Genomic DNA, 10,848 nt, shown 5'->3' with positions numbered 1-10,848 from the left:
ATTAAATATATAGACATGTGTTCCTCAGTTCCTCACTTTGGATGCATGTGTCAATAAAATGTATAAATGCAGCTGTAATTTATAAATAAAATGCAGAATGCTATGGACTGACAGACAGTCAGCATCAATTAAGGTCAATGTTAAACATTTTAACTGAAATCTATTGTTTTCCAGAAAAGTATCAGAGCTACAAGAAGAAAGATTTTTAAAGACATGAGGGTGAGTAATATTAATTTTTGGTGACCTGTCTCTTTAAGCAATGCACTCATACCGACTGTGGCCGGTCAGTTCTGTAGTTCATAATCATAAGATGTAGGTGGGTGACATAAGTCTGTCTGGAAATGAATTAGTACAGTTCAGGTGTAGGTGTATCTTGAACATGAAAAGATGAGATAGACTAATATACAGACTACATGTACTTCATCAGGGAAAATTTGATATAATAAACTTAGAAACATGTGCTGTTGTGTATTTATAAACAGACATTTTGGGCCTTATTTAAAAGAAAATAATATTTTCAGTGTTAGTTTTTTAACCCAATTCTGCAGATAAGGTTTAAAATAGCATAATATTTAAAGGCCAGAAAATATCTCCTTATACCAGTGACATGATATCTTGTAACATTTATTTTTAACATTGCGTCATGGTAATCTAGTGTTTTAACATGTTATTTAAATGATGAATTGATATATGGTGTGTGTGCATCTGATTTTTATCTATCTATTTCTCTGTCTGTGTCCTTTTGTTGTTCTTGAAATGTCCACTAGATGGCGTGAGTGTATCTACTGCTTGTGTTGATGGCGCAGATACATGAACAGGTGAACCATGAATCATTTTAAACGATGTTTAAAACTAAATATTCACCAGATATATGTTTCGTTAAGTTTGTTTAGTTTTTTTATTTTAATATTTAGCTATCACGTATATTATATATTATATTACATAACATTATATTATAAATATTATATAGAGAAATGTTTATGGTATTACAGTATTTCTACTCGAAGCCACGCCTCCATTGCGTTTCGGATTGGTGCATACTAGCGAATGGGCGTGTCAACAGCGCACGTCAATCATCTTTATTGGCTACAATGACGCCAGTGTATAAACTGTTGCTGTTGTCGCCGGTGCCTTTACATGAACGCGACTGCAGGTGCGAGCGGATGATGTGAGGAAGAAACGCGTGAGTTTACATCTCATCTTTTCTTTAAAGCCGCTTTAAGATACCTCCGCACGACAGTGGGCTTGTCGTGCTGTCTTGCTTTATATTTAATATGCTGTTATATTGGTAGTGCTGTGAAATTGTCACCCGTGTTATAATGAGTATAATAAGAGAAGGACAGATGTTGTTGTTAAAGTGCGCTGGATGCGCGTTACAGGTCTATGTTTCTATGTGCGCGTGACTCCCACGCACCCCAGCTCAATGCGACGCCAAATCCACGCAGCCATTGAGATGTACATGTATCTGTATAACATATAACACGCAGATGTGATGCTTTCATTTGCGCGATATATCGTGTTTATGTGACTGCAGTGGAATGTGCACGGTTTGTGTATTAGTCATGTAGGTGTAATACTGTATAGGCTACTGTATGTATAGCACATCAGCATCTTTACATTACTGTCATACTGCTATCTCTTACATTACTCTAACCTAATCTAACTTATGTTACTCTTACATTATACTCTAGGATTGCTTTAACATTACTCTTCTGTTGCCCTATTTTTACAATAATCTATTCTGTATAGTTTGTCTCTCATTATACGTTTACATCAACCAAATAGTCCATTTGTAATCGGATTGATGGCTCAATCGGATTGAAAAGTCTTCATGTAAACACTTTAATCAATACGACTGAGGTCGATCGGATGCAAATTTCGATCGTATTGAAAGGGTTGGTGTAGTCCGATCTGTGATCCGATCATCGGAAGAAAAGTACTCATGTAAACGCATGAATCGTAATATTTCGTCAATGGGATGCAAAAATACCTTGTGCAGATTAACTTTTCGTCTTACATTTATCTCTTATATCACATGAATTACGTCACAGAAACATGCAATAGCAAGGCAATGGCAACACGCATTATTAAGGTAATGGGGTCACGCGCTGTACATTCTGCAGCTTTCATGTCTTTCATAAAATAAAATAGCATTGTGCCTTTCAAAAAGATTTTTCTTTGCCTATATCTGAAAACTTCTTAAAAACAACTTTCTCCAACTTAACTTGGAGTTTGTACATTTATCCAGAGGTCAACTCGATAAAAGATGCTGAGGACTGCGTTGCCAAGTCCTCTGCTTTTATTCAAGTTCAGATTTTGGCTACTGTTTCCACGAGCTGATTTTTTTCTGTAGGTTAAAGAAGAAAGAATTTTGTTTATTAGTTGTTGGTATTTGGGTTGTGAATAGTCATTGGGATAGTTTTGATAAGTGAATCTGGCATCCCTGACTGTGCGCTTGCGCGGACAGTTTGTTTGGGATTTTATTGAATGTGCATGTAAACCAACATTTTAATCAGATTGCAATGTTTAGGGTGCATGCAAACTGTATCGTCGTAACCTTCAATCAGATTAAATTCAGTCAAAATTTTGTACATGTAAACATAGCTGTTGTTGTGCTGCAATACTCCTTGCATTTTTGTGATAGTCCTATATAAGCTTGTTCAGACATCCATATCTGCATTATATTATCAGATTTTCGCAAAATCACCATATGAACGTCATGACCGTTTTAGGAAAGCGATGCACCTATAGACGGCAAAAATGGACAGTAAACATTCATGAACTGTGATTAAGTGTTGTTCATCTCGGTCACACAACTCTCCATTTCTTGGCCCTTCAAAAGTCAGTTTGCCACGATTAGAGGTCTGACAACGTAAGACAAACTTCATATCAGGGAATGCAAAGAACTTCCACTGGCGATGATAATCACAAGCATTCTGTATGTATTATAAACATGCTTGTTATACACACACAAACACGCACCTTCATCTTCATGCAAAGGAAATAAGACGCGAGTTGAATGATGTCCACCTCTGCCACTGGCTTGCTTTACAATAATCAAATCATTCTGTGTTCGCTATAATTGTATAAATCATTTTAAATATGCATACTGTAACATATGATTTCAGAAGGTCATTATTGCTTAGTTTAGATTCTCTCTCTTTTATTCTCTTTCTCGTTGTGTTATTTGCTTCTCAATCTTTTATTCATTTGCTTGTTCTGTGTTTCTCTCATCGTGCACTGAAAAACATGCAGTGATTTTAGTTGTGTGTCAGCAGTACATCACAGGGTGTAACTCGTCTTGTAAAAACAAACCATCTCTTGTTTTGACATTTCTCAGAAACTTGAGCAAGATGAGGACGAGATTCCTGAAGTCTCTCTGTATTACTATACACTGTTTTCTTACCGTAGTCTCTTAACACTTTTACATCACTTCACACTACCAGTCAATATACCTGCTTATAAACTTTGATTTCAATGCTGGAAATGAGTTTACAAAAATATTCGTCTCTGTGACCTGAAACTTGGTTTAGATGAAATATTAGATTATTTTCATACTTCCATTTGCATAACTTGATGTGCTGTCTTTATTGTTATTATTGTGTTAAATGTGGAAATGGTCATGATTACTATACACTTACTATAACTGTACTCTCTTATAGTTAGTAGTAGGGGACAGCGGGACACAAACTAATGCCTTGGCTTTTGGCTTTGTCTCTATAATTTAAAAAATATTTAAGTTAGATTAATAATTTTTTTACATGATCAACACACACATCTTTGCTACAAATGAACACTTAAAGTTTGTTTGTGTGATCTACAGTTATGGTACAATTACACATAAAGTGACAGGAGTGCAAACGTTACCCCACAAGTGGGGTTCATTGTAACAAACAGAGGGTTTGTTGTAACACCTGCTAGAAAATTTAGTTTAAACACAAATAATTCAATCAAATTCTGTCTATATATTAAAGGTGGATATTTTTTCTATATCTGCCTATAATTGATAGATATCCACACATTCATCCATCCATCATCCTTCATCTAACCATCCGTCTATTATGTATCATCAATGTATAGAAATAGATTTAAAACAACAAAAAAGATAATAGTGAGTTATTTCCCCTGATATTGTATTAAAGGAATATTCCATTTTCTTAAAAGAAAAATCCAGATAATTTACTCACCACCATTTCATCCAAAATGTTGATGTCTTTCTTTGTTCAGTCGAGAAGAAATAATGTTTTTTGAGGAAAACATTCCAGGATTTTTCAAATTTTAATGGACTTTAATAGACACCAACAATTAACACTTAACTCAACACGTAACAGTTTTTTTCAACGGAGTTTCAAAGGACTATAAACAATCCCAAATGAGGCATTAGGGTCTTATCTAGCAAAACGATTGTCATTTTTGACAAGAAAAATAACAAATATACACTTTTAAACCACAACTTCTCGTCTAGTTCCGGTCCAGCGCGACCTAAAGTAAATGCGTAGTGACGTAGGGAGGTCACGTGTTACATGTATAAAATGCACATTTGCGGACCATTTTAAACAATAAACTGACACAAAGACATTAATTAGTATAACGTAGGAACGGTCCTCTTTTTCAAGACACTTGTAAACACTGGGGCGGAGTTTCGCGTTCGTCTTCTGTGACCTCTTGACGTCATGACGTATTGCGTGGGGGCACGCTGGCGCATCACGACCGGATCTAGACGAGAAGTTTTGCTTTAAAAGTGGATATTTTTATTGCTTGGATTAATAATGAATGATATCGTTGTTTAAACTCTATATACTGTCAGAGTCACGATAGCAAGCGGTTAACGAAACTCATGCTCACTAAGGGTTTTGCTATGACCCGGTTAGTTTACATAAATGCTTAAATGAGTGTAAATTGTTAGTTTCGATCGTCGTTTGTATTGCTTGGATTAATGATGAATGATGTGTATTGATGTTGACAATGTCTTCTCAGTAAATCATGTTAGCACTAGGTCAATACATGTTGCACTATTGTTGGTCTGTGCCACTGATCTGTGATCTGTGCAAAGACTCTGTCAGTTGACCAATCAGAGCAGAGTAGGCTACTGAGAGGTGGGGTTTAGGCAGACTGAGTCGTCGAACGGCTTCACGCGAATCGTTTGGGGATCTCTGAGAAATGGGGTAATTTTAAATTTATATTTTGAGAAAATTACTGTGTTTTTTGACCTTGCATGCATTTAAACCTGTTGTCCAGGACTTATAAACAGTGATAGGATGCTTAAAATTGTCATCTTACTGGCTCTTTAAAATCCTGTTTCTGAAGTTGTCTCTACTGATGTGTGGCAAATTCATGGCTGAATGTTTTTAATTTGTCTTTATTGTCAGCGAACATTTACTGGTCTGTTAGTTTTGTTGTTTATAGGCTGATGTTGGTATTTTTAGATCATTTCATAGTGCCACGATCGAATTAGTCTGACTTCAGTGCTCATGTTTTGTAAAAATCAGGATACATGGAGACTTTAGTTTGTTTACAGAGTGAGAATGAGCTCAGTTGTGTGATGGACTTTATCACAGTAAACCAAAAAGCCCTTATAGGAGATTTCATATTATATAGAGGATATATAATATGGGATATAGGATATATATATATATAGGATGCATTTATAGGATATCTTATTTCAGCTTATAGAATTTCATGTATTCTGTATTTTTTATAATGATATTTATTTCTATGATTCTGTTCAATTTTAAGTCATTTAAGAACTTCTTTTATCAACCTTATTCAATTGTTTTGTTTTCGAAGTGAGCATTGAAAAATGACACGGTTTAACAAACAAGGCTTAAGGTTAGTCCTAGACTAAGGCTATATCCACACGAAGCCGGTGCATTCCCTATCCGATCATTTTTTTTCCTTGCTCTAAAAAAATAATCCGTAAACACGAAACCACTGAAAGCGACTGAAAGCGGTGTAGTATATATGCCGGACCAGTATGGGGCGCTGTAATTCTGCCACAGATATACACTATACACGGAGAAGAAGACTTTGAGCATGCGCATAGACAACGTATGGTGTTGTCCATTATCGCTTGTTGGTCACCACAATTGCATAGAAGCAATAGATTTTGCTGTAATAAAGCTAGTAAGCTTTAGTAGCTTCTGTAGCACGAACACAATCACGTAATCCACTGTTATTGTTGCTGCTGTTACGTGTGACGCTTCCGACACGTGATGTGATGACGTTTTCGCTTCACAAAATATACGGATTGGCTGTACAGACGAAACCGCAAGGGTGTCGGTTTCAGATTTATCCACTTTAGGACCCGGTTTCAAAAAAATAGCGGATTCAGTCTCCCAAAACGCCGGATCCGTGTGGATGAAAAGCCAATACGATAACAAATTTATACGTATACAGTGATACGCGTCTCCGTGTGGACAGCCCCTAAAACGCATGTTTGAGCTGTCTCACCTGAAAATAACTTGCACATACAGATCTTAAAATATGCCAATGTCATTGATTTGTCACAAATTACACACCAGTAAAATCTTTTACTAAAGCGTGTTTATAAAAGATACCTAAACGTCTTAATTTAACTAAGGCCTAGTCTTGGCTTTAGCTAAGCCTTGTCTGTAAAACCGGGCCATGTAAACATGAACAGTAAATGAGTGAACTGTACTCAAACCTTAAAACTTAGTTTAAACTAGTTTACTTCAGTTTAAAGGCACACAAGGCAAGTCTGAGTATTATTTCTCTACTAGCTCCCCCTAGTGTCTGGGAGTAAATGCGTTCTATATCTGAGACTATACGAGACTGAAGGACACCGGGTCGGATACAGCGAACTTGCAAGTGGGGTATTCTTCCTACAGACGGTAGGGGCGGGCGAGAGAGTCTTCATTCGTCATGTAATGAGTCATTTAACCATATACCGACTTACGAAGATGATTTATTAACATAAAAATGCTGCCTTGTGTCCCTTTAAAGTTCAATCAACACGATTGGTTGAGGAGGATTTCCGGTTCCCAGCATGCATTGCATGAGCCTGCATTATGAGAGCATTGTTTGAAATGAAGTGTTGTTTTATGTGTTTTTAGTAAAGAGAAAGACTCAATAGTGTTAAACATTAATTAACGTTGTAGATTTAGAAGAGTTTGCTGATTTTTAGTTTGTGTTTCTCATTGTTCAGAAGTGTAGTGCCTGTGCTTAGGTTGTACGTCAGATATGTGTTGATTTATCATATAAACAAGAACTGTGTGAAGTTTTCACACTTACACACATGAGTCACATTGTCTCTTTCTGTCACTTGTGAACACAAAATAAATGATAAACACAAAACAGTAGTTTTAAGTAGTGTAAATGCAATGAAATATAAACTTTTAGGCTTGGATTAATTGTGATTTAAAAATATTATTTACTTAAAAATTTTGAGTTGGTTTACTTAAATCTTTTTGTGTATCAATCACACTGAAAAAAACAACTTCTAAAATTTACTCGTAAAAAATCCTTGTAACAATTTGCAAAAACTTTTTTTAAGTAAAACTTAATGCTTTTTTAAGTACAACTTACCTACCAAAATCAAATAAAATCTTCTTAATAATACATGAAACATTTGTTAAATAATTAAGTAAATTTCACTTAATAATTTTTATTTTAGAAGTTTGATTTATTTTAATGGTTAAGGTAAAGTCTATTACTTGTTTAAATACTGAAGCATTGCTGTCCCAAAAATATTAAAGTAAAAAATGTTTAGTTCATTTCACTCTAATGTTTTAGTTGAATGGATTTTATATGCTTAAGTTAAATAAACTCAGATTTTTTTAAGCAGACTTGAACACGCTAAATTTATTTATTTTTGATTACAATTTACTTAGTTGTTTTAGGACTATGTGCATTGACTATAAAACATTTAAATAATACAAGAAAATATATAATATGACATACTATTCCCACACAGTTCATTTTGTACATGAATAAATTGTGTTTTCATGTTTTTAATAAATGTTGATATAAATATGTAGAAATATTGAGGGTTAATCTAATATATTTTACACCGAAACGTTTTTCAGTGCCTTTTTATTTTTCATCTCTTATTTCTCCATCCTTATGTTTTTATGATGCTCCAAAACCATGTGACTATCTATAGTAAAACACACAATGTTTGACAGAATGCTCTTTTCATGAGGACAGCTGTGGTTATTTACATTACTGTCATTGTTTAGAAACAACCAGCTTGGACCGGTCGATCCTTTAGTAATCTGTTGAGGAATAGGTGAGGTTAAGAACAGGATAAGAGCGAGTCATTCATAATTGAGGTTTGTGTCTTTCTTTCAATGATTTGGAAATGGTGGCCTATTTTGTGGAAAAAATTTTTTTAACATGACATCATGGTATGGTAACCTGAGTGTTGTTAATCGAGTTAAGTTGTGCAAGATTGTTAATGAGGCAAGTAAGATCATTGGTAAGAGATTCTCTATCGATGTAAAGTCAAGAAAGAAGGCTTCATCCCCTTCACATTGAGTTTTAATTGTTGCCATCAAGAAGACTCTAGTATAGGCAACCACGAGCAATAAGGAAAGTTTACCAATAATCTTTTGTGCCTGTCGAAACTTTTCTTTTCTTTATGTTTTGTTTTGTGTTATGTGTATGGTAAAACCAGAGACACATTTCCACAAAAAATGAATAATAAAGCAGAATAAAGATTTCATGTTATTTGTTTGCATGTTTCGTTTTCTTTGGTCTGATATGATGTCTGTCTCACTCACTGTCAGACTCTTCGTTGTGATAGACCCTGTTTGTTTGTTTGTCAGACACAGTTTGTTGGAGCGAGTCTGAGGTGATGACATACACACACATCTATGCCAAAGGAATAGGAAGCGCACACAAACACAAGATAAAGACCTCCATCTGTTGTCACACAGACCACACGGGTAATTACTCTGAGGATACGAGTGAGGCAATGCCTCCTGAAGAATGAGAAATTAATCAGCACTACAAAATAAAAGCAAAACATTTTTCAAAGAGACGGCTGGTGGATACACAAGATTACAGTGTGAGTGTCTACGTTAGATTCATCTTAAATGTAAGCCTTTTTTGTCCTTTTCTTTATTTGATCAGTTGCTCACTTGAAGGTCATTCTGTATATGCATCAGCATTATGATGGTTTATGAGCAGACGGAGATGAAATCACAGATCATGACATGTACAGATTCTGTGATATGTGTTTTTCTATTGTCTGTATTTAAAGGTGCCAAAGAATGCATTGTAATTATTCTCTGATATTTACACAGAAGGTTTGTGGCTTTATTAAGTGCAAAAATGATCCAGAGTCAGTTTTACATGTCCATGTACATTCCTTTAGAATAAAATGGTCTATTATTATCTTATTTGATAGGGTCATGAATAATAATGTTGAGCTCTGCTCTGATTGGCTGTTTCTCCTTCAGTAGCTCTGCGTGTGTGTAAACAGATCTTATGTTTGAGTCTGTATCAAATGAAGATACAGATTTTGAGAAATAATCAATTGTTTGGAGATTGTTAATGGATGTTTCTGAGTGGTAAGTTTGGGGTTTTTTTTCAGTATGGACCTGCAAAACGTAACTGTAACGTCAATAGTATAGATAAGATATGTACACTAGATGTTGCCTTGGCTATGGCAGTTCATTGGACCAAATGCGTCAAATAGAGCCGCCATCTTGAAACAGGGGAACCCCACATCAGCTGCATTTTATGCAATGGTGAATGCGATTTTCTTGGTTTTGTTTTGGTTCGTTTCAACAGTCAGACATGTTTTAGCATTGAGTCCAGAAAAAAATTTAAGATTTGATATTATGAAAATCTACTTTTTCTAACTATAATGCATAGTGCTAGTAGTCCTAACATGAATACGCAGCACAAAATCCGGCATCGTTCATGAATTCGAAGTACAGGCGGAGATAGCAGCTTTACCTAGCTGACAAGACCCCTGTTTCAAGATGGCGGCGGTTTTGACGCATGCTTAGAATCCCAAGGCGACATCTAGTGTATATATCTATGACTAGTGCCTAAACGTTAGCATATAGCATTAACTAGCATATAACATTAACTAGCATATAGCGCTAACTCATCAGCAGTCACAAAGTTTTTTCTGGACTCAATGCTAAAACATGTCTGACTGTTGAAACGAACCAAAACAAAACCAAGAAAATCGCATTCATGACGATTTATGGTGATTTTATTTCCGTTACACCATTGCATAAAATGCAGCTGATGTGGGGTTCCCCTGTTTCAAGATGGCGGCTCTATTTGATGCATTCGGTCCATTGTAACAACACTGTAATTAATTTAATGTTGGGGTGTAGATCTGGACTGTAATCTGTAACGTCACAGTTGGTGTTATGTTGAGATTGGTCTGTCTTTTGCATGCACGAGATTTACATAAGAAAGAGGAAACAATCGTGTTTGAGGCTCATGATTTGTCATTACCATGAACTCTTATTATTCATCTATGCCTACATAAATACAGTTTTAGATTCTACAGCACCTTTAAATGTTGTGATCAGATCTGATGTCTCTTTTGTTTTGTGTCTCATCTAAACTAAGTCTTCACACGCGTTCTTTCCAAGCTTTTATCTGTCCGTCTGTGTTCTTCACTGGCTTCATAAGCCGGACGTGTCTCGTCTCATTTCTGTGTTTCACTTGAATGTGTTGCTCTTTCACGGCATGAATACTCTTCTGCTGTGCACTATTTATAGCTGCATTCTAATTATCTGTGACCCACACAAACACTAATCTGTGCCGCCCGCCACACACATGAAACACAGCAAATTCACTGTGAGGAGATGAAGAATGTTTGCAGATAAGATCAAGTGTATTTTTTACTGAGTTTATTAG

The 10,848-nt window shown here is 35.5% G+C and overlaps 1 protein-coding gene across 1 annotated transcript in view; it reads left to right on the top strand.

Moving 5' to 3' along the window:
- Nucleotides 1-1,026: 1,026 nt before the first annotated feature.
- Nucleotides 1,027-10,848, top strand: part of LOC129431271 (cyclin-dependent kinase-like 5) — a 50,319-nt gene continuing 40,497 nt past the window's right edge. The window contains exon 1 of the mRNA XM_055189088.2: nucleotides 1,027-1,183. The gene's annotated coding sequence lies outside the window, so the exon portion shown is untranslated. The remainder of the gene's footprint in view (nucleotides 1,184-10,848) is intronic.

Source organism: Misgurnus anguillicaudatus, chromosome 13 (assembly GCF_027580225.2).
Source record: "Misgurnus anguillicaudatus chromosome 13, ASM2758022v2, whole genome shotgun sequence".
Classification (NCBI taxonomy): domain Eukaryota; kingdom Metazoa; phylum Chordata; class Actinopteri; order Cypriniformes; family Cobitidae; genus Misgurnus; species Misgurnus anguillicaudatus.
Note: the sequence above shows the minus strand (reverse complement) of the source record. Positions and strands in the feature narration are given on the sequence as shown.